Here is a 7500-nt window from a genome sequence, read left to right on the forward strand (position 1 = left end):
AGAGAAGAGAGGGGTGAGAGAGAGAGAGAGGAAGTGGAAAGAGAAGAAAGGAGGGTGGGAGAAGAGGAAAAAGGAAAGAGATGAGAGAAGAGAAAGAAGAAAGTCAGAAGAAAGAAGAAGACGGAAGAAAGAAAGAAAGAGAGTGGAAAGAAAGAAAGAAGATGGAAAGAAAGAGAATTGGGAGAAGAGAGAGAAGAAGAGGAGTCAGGAGAAGAGAAGAAAGAGAGAGAGAGAAATTGAGAAAGAAAGGAAAGAGGGTGGGAGAGAAAGTCAGAGGAAGAGAAAATTGGGGAGAGAGAGAGAAGACAGAGGGGTGGGAGAAGAGAAGAGAGGGTGAAGAAAGAAAGGGAGAGGGGTGGGAGAGAAGAAGAGAGGGTGGAGAAGAGAGAGTGGAGGGGGTGGGAGAGAGAGGGTGGGAGAAAGAGAGAGAGGGTGGAGAGAGAAAGAAAGTGGAGAAGAAGAGAGGAACAGAGGAGAGAGAGAGAGAGAGAGGGGTGGGAGAGAGGGTGAGAGAGAGAGAGAGAGGGGTGGGAGAGAGAGAGGGTGGGAGAGAGAGAGAGGGGTGGGAGAGAGAGAGAGAGGGGGTGGGAGGGGTGGGAGGAGGTTAGAGAGGGGTGGAGAGAGAGAGAGGGGGTGGGAGAGAGAGAGAGAGGGGTGGAGAGAGAGAGAGGGTGGGAGAGAGAGAGAGAGGAAGAGAATTGGGAGAGAAGGAAAGTGGGAGAGAAGAGGTGGGAGAGAGAGAGAAGAGGGTGGGAGAGAGAGAGAGAGGGGTGGGAGAGAAGAGAATTGGGAGAGAGAGAGAGAGAGAGGGTGGAAAATTGGAAGAGAGGGTGGGAGAGAAGAAGAAATTGAGAGAAAGAAGAAGAGGGGGTGGAAAGAGAAGAGAGAAATTAGGAAGAAAGAAAGAAAGAGAAAGTGGAGAAGAAAGAGAGGTGGAGAAAGGGAGAGAGGGAGTGGGAAAGAGAAGGTGGAGAGAGGGAGAGAGAGAGGGGTGGGAGAGAGAGGAAGATTGATTTGAGAGGGTGGGAGAGAGAGAGAGAGAATTGGGGAGAGAAGAGAAGAGAATTGAGAAGAGAAAGTGGGAGAGAAAATTGGAGAAAGTGGAAAGAAAGGTGGAAGAAAGAAAATTAGAGAGAAGAGAAAGAAGAGAATTGAAGAAAGAGAAAGAAAGAAGAAAGAAGAAAGAGAGGGGGAGAATAGAGAGAGAGAGAGAGAGAGAAGAAAGAGAGAGAGAAAGGGAAAGAGGAAAGAGGGAGAAAGAGAGTTGAAGAAAGAGAGAGAGGATAAAAGAAGAAGAAAGAGAGAAGAGGAAAGAGGAAAAAGAAAGAGAAAGAAAGGAAAGAAAGAGAGGAAGAAAGGAAAGAAAAAGAGGAAAGAGAGATTTCAGAGAGAGAGAAAACAGAGAGAGAGAAAGAAGAGAGGAAAGAAAGAAAGAAAAGGAAAGAAAGAAAGAAAGAAAGAGAAAGGAAAGGAAAAAGAAAGAGAAAGAAAGAAAGAGGAAAGAAAGAAAGAGCAAAGAAGAAAGAAAGAAAGAAGAAACAGCAGGAAAGAAAGGAAAGAAAGAAAGAAAGAAAGAAAGAAAGAAGGAAGAAAGAAAGAAACAAAGAAAGAAAGAGAAGAAAGAAAGAAAGAAAGAAAGAAAGAAAGAAAGAAAGAAAGAAACAGAAAGAAAGAAAGGAAAAAGAAGAAAGAAAGAAAAAAATAAAGAAAGAAAGAAAACAGAAGAAAAGAAAGAAAAAGAAAAAGAAAGAAAGAAAGGAAAGAAAAAGGAAAGAAAGAAAGAAAGAAGAAAGGAGAAGAAAGAAACAGAAGAAAGAAAGAAAAAGAAGAGAAGGGTGAGAGAGAAGAGAAGGGTGAGAGAGAGGGGTTTTTGAGAGGAGATAGAGAGGAAGAAAGAAAGAGAGAAAGAAGGAAGAAAGAAGGAAGAAAAAGAGAAAAAGAAAGAAAAGAAAGAAAGGAAAGAAAGAAAGAAAAAGAGGAAGAAAAAGAAAGAAAGAAGGAAAGAAAGAAAGAAGCAGGAAAGAAGAAAGAAGAAAAAGAAAGAAAGAAGACAAAGAAAAGAAAGAAAAAGAAAGAAAAGAGAGAAAGAAAGAAAGAAAGAAAGGAAGAAGAAAATTAAAGAAAGAACGGAAGAAAGAAAGGGAAAGAGAAAGAAGAGAGAAAGAAGAAAGAAAGAAAGAAAGGAAGAAAAAGAAAGGAAACAAAGAAAGAAAGAAAGAAGAAAGAAAGGAAAAAGGAAGAAAGAAAGAAAGGAAAGAAAGAAGAAAGAAAAAAAGAAAGAAAGAAAGAAAGAGAAAGAAAGGAAGAAAGAAAGAAAGAAAGAGAAGAAAGAAAGGAAAGGAAAGAAAGGAAAGGAAGAAGAAAGGAGAAAAAGAAGAAAGAAAGAAAGAAGAAAGAAAGAAGAAGGAAGAAAAAAGGAAAGGAAAGAAAGAAGGAGAAAGAGAGAGAGGAAGAAGAGGAAGGAGAAAGAAAGAAAGAAACAAGAAAGAAAGAAAAAGAAAGAAACAGAGAAGAAAGAGAGAGAGAGAGAGAGAGAGAGAGAGGGAGAGAGAGACGAGAGAGACAAGATGAAGAGAAGAAAGAGACGGAGAAAGACAGAAAGATAGAGAAAGAAGGAAAGGAAAATAAAAATAAAGACAGACCAAGCCCCAAACGAAGAAACAAAAACAAAAAACAAACACAAAATAAATAAAAAACAAACAAAAATAACAAACAATAACAAGCATAACTAAAAACATACCCCCCCCCCCCCAAACAAACAACATAAAAAAGACAAGAGGCAGCAAAAGCCAAAAACCAAAACCAAAACAAAACAGAGACATCAGCCGTGCAGACCAAGGATGACGCGACAATCCTAAACACAAGGAGCGGCCCAGAAAGCGGACAGACGCGGGGCACATCTCACGGAAAGAGCTCGCGTGTCCGGAGCCGTGATAAGTGCGGTCAGTGTGTGTCAGGACTGAGGCCGAGGAGGAGATGACACGCCGAGGGGAAGGAGGGGGGAGGGAGGAGAGGGGAGAGGGGGAGAGGAGAGGAGTGGATGAGGAGTAGGTACAGAACGAAGAGGACAGGACGAGGAAGGGGGAGAGGGGGAGAGGAAGGGGTGGTGAGGAGAGGAGTGGATGAGGAGTAGGTGCAGAACGAAGAGGACAGGACGAGGAAGGGGGAGAGGGAGAGGGAGAGGGGGAGAGGAAGGGGTGATGAGGAGAGAGGAGTGGATGAGGTAGTGCAGAACGAAGAGGACAGGACGAGGAAGGGGGAGAGGGGAGAGGGGGAGAGGAGGGGGGAGTGAGGAGTAGGAGCAGAACGGAAAGGAGAGCTAGGGGAGTGAGGAGAGGACAGGAAGAGAAGTAGGAGCAGAACGAAGAGGATAGAGAGGAAGAGGAGGAGGCTAGGGGAAGACTAGGGGCGCAAAAGAGGGAAAAGGACGAGGTCTAGGAGCTGAGCGAAGAGTAAGAGGAAGGGAAGAGAGGAAAGGAAAAGAAGTAGGGACAGAGGGGTGATGAAGTGAAGGGAACTAGGAGTAACGGACGGGAATAGAGGGGTGAAGAAGAGGGTAGACGAAGGGAAGAGGAGAGGAGAACTTAGATAGCAAAGGAGGGAAAGAGGAGAGGAGAAAAAAGAAATGGTATTGGACAGGGAAGACGAAGGAAAGGAGTGAAGAAAGCAAAGTAAAGGGCGAGGAAAATAGGATAATGAAATGGGGAATTAAAGAAAACAAGGGAAATGGGAGAAAGAGAGCGCAGAGGAACAGGAGTAGGGAAACGGGAGAAGGGGGAAGAGGTTAACCAATTACAGGAAGCGAGTGAGGGGAAAATCCATGAGAGGAAATGAAAGGGGAAGAGAGGGGATGACGGTGGGCGAGGGAGAGAGAGAAATGAGACCGTGGGAAGAGAGAGAGAGGGAGAAGGCAGGGAAGAGGAAAAGGAAGGTAAGGGGGAGGGAGAAGGGATGGATAGTGTAAGGAGGTGAGGGTGAAGGGGAAGGTGAGAGGCACAGATGGCTGTGGGATAAAGAGGATATAAGGGAGAGGGTGGTGGCCGTAGTCATGGAGAGAGAGAGAGAGAGAGAGAGAGAGAGAGAGGAGAGAGAGAGAGAGAGAGAGAGAGAGAGAGAGAGAGAGAGAGAGAGAGAGAGAGAGAGAAGGAAGAGGAGGAGGAGGAGAAACAGAGAGTGCAGTAATAAACAGGGGATGGAAAGAAAGAAAGAGGAACGGAGAGCGGAAGAAGATAAACCACGCACGCCAAACACTCGAAACATTTTATAGAATAAATCAAATATAGAAAGAAAATCTCTAGAAATAAGCGAAAAAAAAACATGCAAAGAAATATTCAGAAATCTCCCGTGCAGAAAAAAAACGTAAGAAAAGCGGCCTAAGAATTTAGAACTCATTATAGGCTTAAGAAAGTAAGAAGAGGCAAATAGGCCCTAATTCGACTGAGGTGCCAAAACCCCCTGTTCGCATGCATGTCTATCATATTTGTTAAAAACATTTGGAGTCTACATCCCCCCCCCCCCCTGGTATAAAACGTTCACCTTATTAAGAATTATGGTATCATTTGTATCGGGAATATGCAAATGTTAAGTATTTCCATGTGATCCAAAATGATATTCCAATGGTCAGTGTTTGTGGTTTGCAGGAAAGGTCAAAGGGGAAAGAAAAGAAACCAGGTCAGAGGTCAAGCCGCGCGGGTCATGTGAGGTCAAAACAAGCAGGTAGCACATGTATGTAAATATTTCTACTTTGCTGTCTTCGCGTGCAAGAAATGTTACCCTGTCTATTTCAGGAAAACAGTAATGAATTTTAATTTGAAAATGGTACCGTTTTTGTTTTTTTAAGTTGTTTAAAATGTCAAATAACCTTTTATAAACATGATATGGTAGGATATTATCAAAATTAAGCCCATTAGGAAATAAAAATAGTTATTAGGGTGTTTATTTGAGTGGAAACAAACACTAGTACACATTGCTCTTATTAACGTGAATAGTAATGTTTTTAGATAACATATTTATTTTTTATTTTTATTATTTAGAGAGAGAGAGGAGAAGAAGAAGAAAGGGAAGAAGGGGGAGGGGAAGGAGAAGGGGGAGAAGGAGAAGGAGAAGGAGAAGGAGAAGGAGAAGGAGAAGGAGAAGGAGAAGGAGAAGGAGAAGGAGAAGGAGAAGGAGAAGGAGAAGGAGAAGGAGAAGGAGAAGGAGAAGGAGAAGGAGGAGGAGGAGGAGGAGCAGGACAAGAAGAAGAAGAAGAAGAAGAAGAAGAAGAAGAAGAAGAAGAAGAAGAAGAAGAAGAAGAAGGAGGAAGAAGGGAGGAGAGGGAGAGGGAAGGAGAGAAGGGAGAAGGAGAAGGAGGAAGGAGAAGGAGAAGGAGAAGGAGAAGGAGAAGGAGAAGGAGAAGAAGGAGAAGGAGAAGAAGGAGAAGGAGGACGAGGAGGAGGAGGAGGAGGGAGGAGGAGGAGAGGAGGAGGAGGAGGAGGAGAAGGAGAAGGAAGGAGAAGGAGAAGGAGAAGGAGAAGGAGAAGGAGAGGAGAGAGAGAGAGAGAGAGAGAGAGAGAGAGAGAGAGAGAGAGAGAGGGAGAGAGAGAGAGAGAGAGAGAGAGAGAGAGAGAGAGAGAGAGAGAGAGAGAGAGAGAGAGAGAGATTGCAGCAGAAGAAAAAGGGAGAGTCCGGGAGACAACGATAGCGAGACTACAGGGGAAGGAGCAGTCCAGGGCAATGAGGGGATCATGCGTAAAAATGGCGAGGGTGATAGCGGGTGCGAGGGGGAGGGAGGGGCGTCACCTGGGTAGTGAGGAAGGGGGGGGGGTTAGAGGGGGAGGGGAAGCCGCGTGGAGCCGAGGGTGTCGACAGTGTAGTGGCGATAGTGTTCAAGTCGCGTCGTGGTGCGGAAGGCGTCGCGCTCCTGTTGTTGATGGTGATCAGTGAAGTGCGCGCGCGGAGTGTTGTGATCACGGTGACATTGCCTGTGCGAGAGGATTTTGATTGTGGTTCGAGGATGCGGTTCTTTTGGGGGTTATGGTGAGTAGATTGTGGTCTTTTGTCATATCTATACACATGTTTATTGAATATCGCAACTTGTTTACTTTAGTGGAATCTACTGCTGCTCAAATTTCACACGGACAAAGTGACAAGAGCGTGCGACTGTCTCCTCATGTAAACCGGCTGTCTCATAACCAATAATATTTTATCCTCCACTCGAAGGCATTGCATTATTACGCGGTGATATAAAAGCTTGCAATTTGATCGCTCCCGGAGGCGATGCACTTGACTGACGTATGATAATGAACTATAAATTGAGGAGAGCGTGTATGCATAGGATCGGCAAGGAAGGTGTGTGTGTGTGTGTGTGTGTGTGTGTGTGTGTATGTATGTGTGTGTGTATGTAAGTGTTTGTGTGTGTCTCTGTGTACGTGTGCGCGCGTGTGTATGTGTGTGTGTCTGTGTGTACGTGTGCGCGCGTGTGTATGTGTGTGTGTCTGTGTGTACGTGTGCGCGCGTGTGTATGTGTGTGTGTACGTGTGCGCGCGTGTGTATGTGTGTGTGTACGTGTGCGCGCGTGTGTATGTGTGTGTGTACGTGTGCGCGCGTGTGTGTATGCGTAGAGGCTGGGCAGACAGGTGCTCATTGCAGAGTTTAGTTGCGTCCACTGATATGCAAGGTGACCGAGCTGGCTTCGACCCTGAGTGCTTGCGACATGCCTTCTGCGAACGCACGCGCTGCAGCCGTGCCTCGGCGGGTGCTGTATGCGCGTGGGTGTCATACGCATCAAGGTTCATCAGAGTCATATTCCTTCACTCTTTCTCTCTCTCCAAATTTAGAATCTACATCACCATGACGTAATTACGTGTCTCTACCCCCAGCCCCCTCCCTCTCCCCCTCCACGCGCGCTCGTGATGTCATTCGGCGTGGCATTTGAGCGTTGCGTGAGGCCAATCAACAACGCGGCTGCAGTCTCCCTCTCTCTCCCTCCCTCCCTCCTTTCCAACCTCCCTCTCTCCCTCCATCCCTCAAAACCTTCCTTCCAACTACCCTCTTTCCTCCCTCCCATAAACCCACCCACCCACCCACCATCCCATCCCATCCCATCCCATCCCATCCCATCCCATCCCATCCCATCCCATCCCATCCCATCCCATCCCATCCCATCCCATCCCATCCCATCCCATCCCTCCCTCCCTCCTTCCACCACATCACATACCCCCCCCCCCACCGCCCCCCTCACTCTCCCGCATAAGTTGCAGCGTGGGGACTCAGGACACCGGAGGAATGGCCGCTCCGAAGGGGTGAAATGGACACCGAAGAGCTGGCCATTGGTAGAGGGCAGGGAGAAGGGGAAAGGGGGGAGGAGGAGGGCGGGGAAAGGGGGAAGGAGGGTGGGGACAGAGTGTTGGGGATAGACAAGACTGTTGGGGGTTCTCCTGTTGCTATGTGGCATTGGTGGCGGTGTTGAGGGCATGCTTTTTTTTTGACTGAGGAAGTGTTGAGGGATAGACAAGACTGTTG

The 7500-nt window shown here is 46.5% G+C and overlaps 2 protein-coding genes across 2 annotated transcripts in view; one reads left to right on the forward strand and one right to left on the reverse strand.

Moving 5' to 3' along the window:
* The window catches only part of LOC138865183 (osteocalcin 2-like), a 19300-nt gene that overhangs the window by 6561 nt on the left and 5239 nt on the right, over nt 1-7500 (reverse strand). The gene's annotated exons all lie outside the window — the stretch shown is intronic.
* LOC113824765 (translation initiation factor IF-2) overlaps nt 5831-7500 on the forward strand; it is a 31447-nt gene continuing 29777 nt past the window's right edge. The window contains exon 1 of the mRNA XM_070134573.1: nt 5831-6015. The gene's annotated coding sequence lies outside the window, so the exon portion shown is untranslated. The remainder of the gene's footprint in view (nt 6016-7500) is intronic.

The sequence above is a fragment of the Penaeus vannamei genome, chromosome 20 (assembly GCF_042767895.1).
Source record: "Penaeus vannamei isolate JL-2024 chromosome 20, ASM4276789v1, whole genome shotgun sequence".
NCBI classification, from domain to species: Eukaryota; Metazoa; Arthropoda; class Malacostraca; order Decapoda; family Penaeidae; genus Penaeus; species Penaeus vannamei.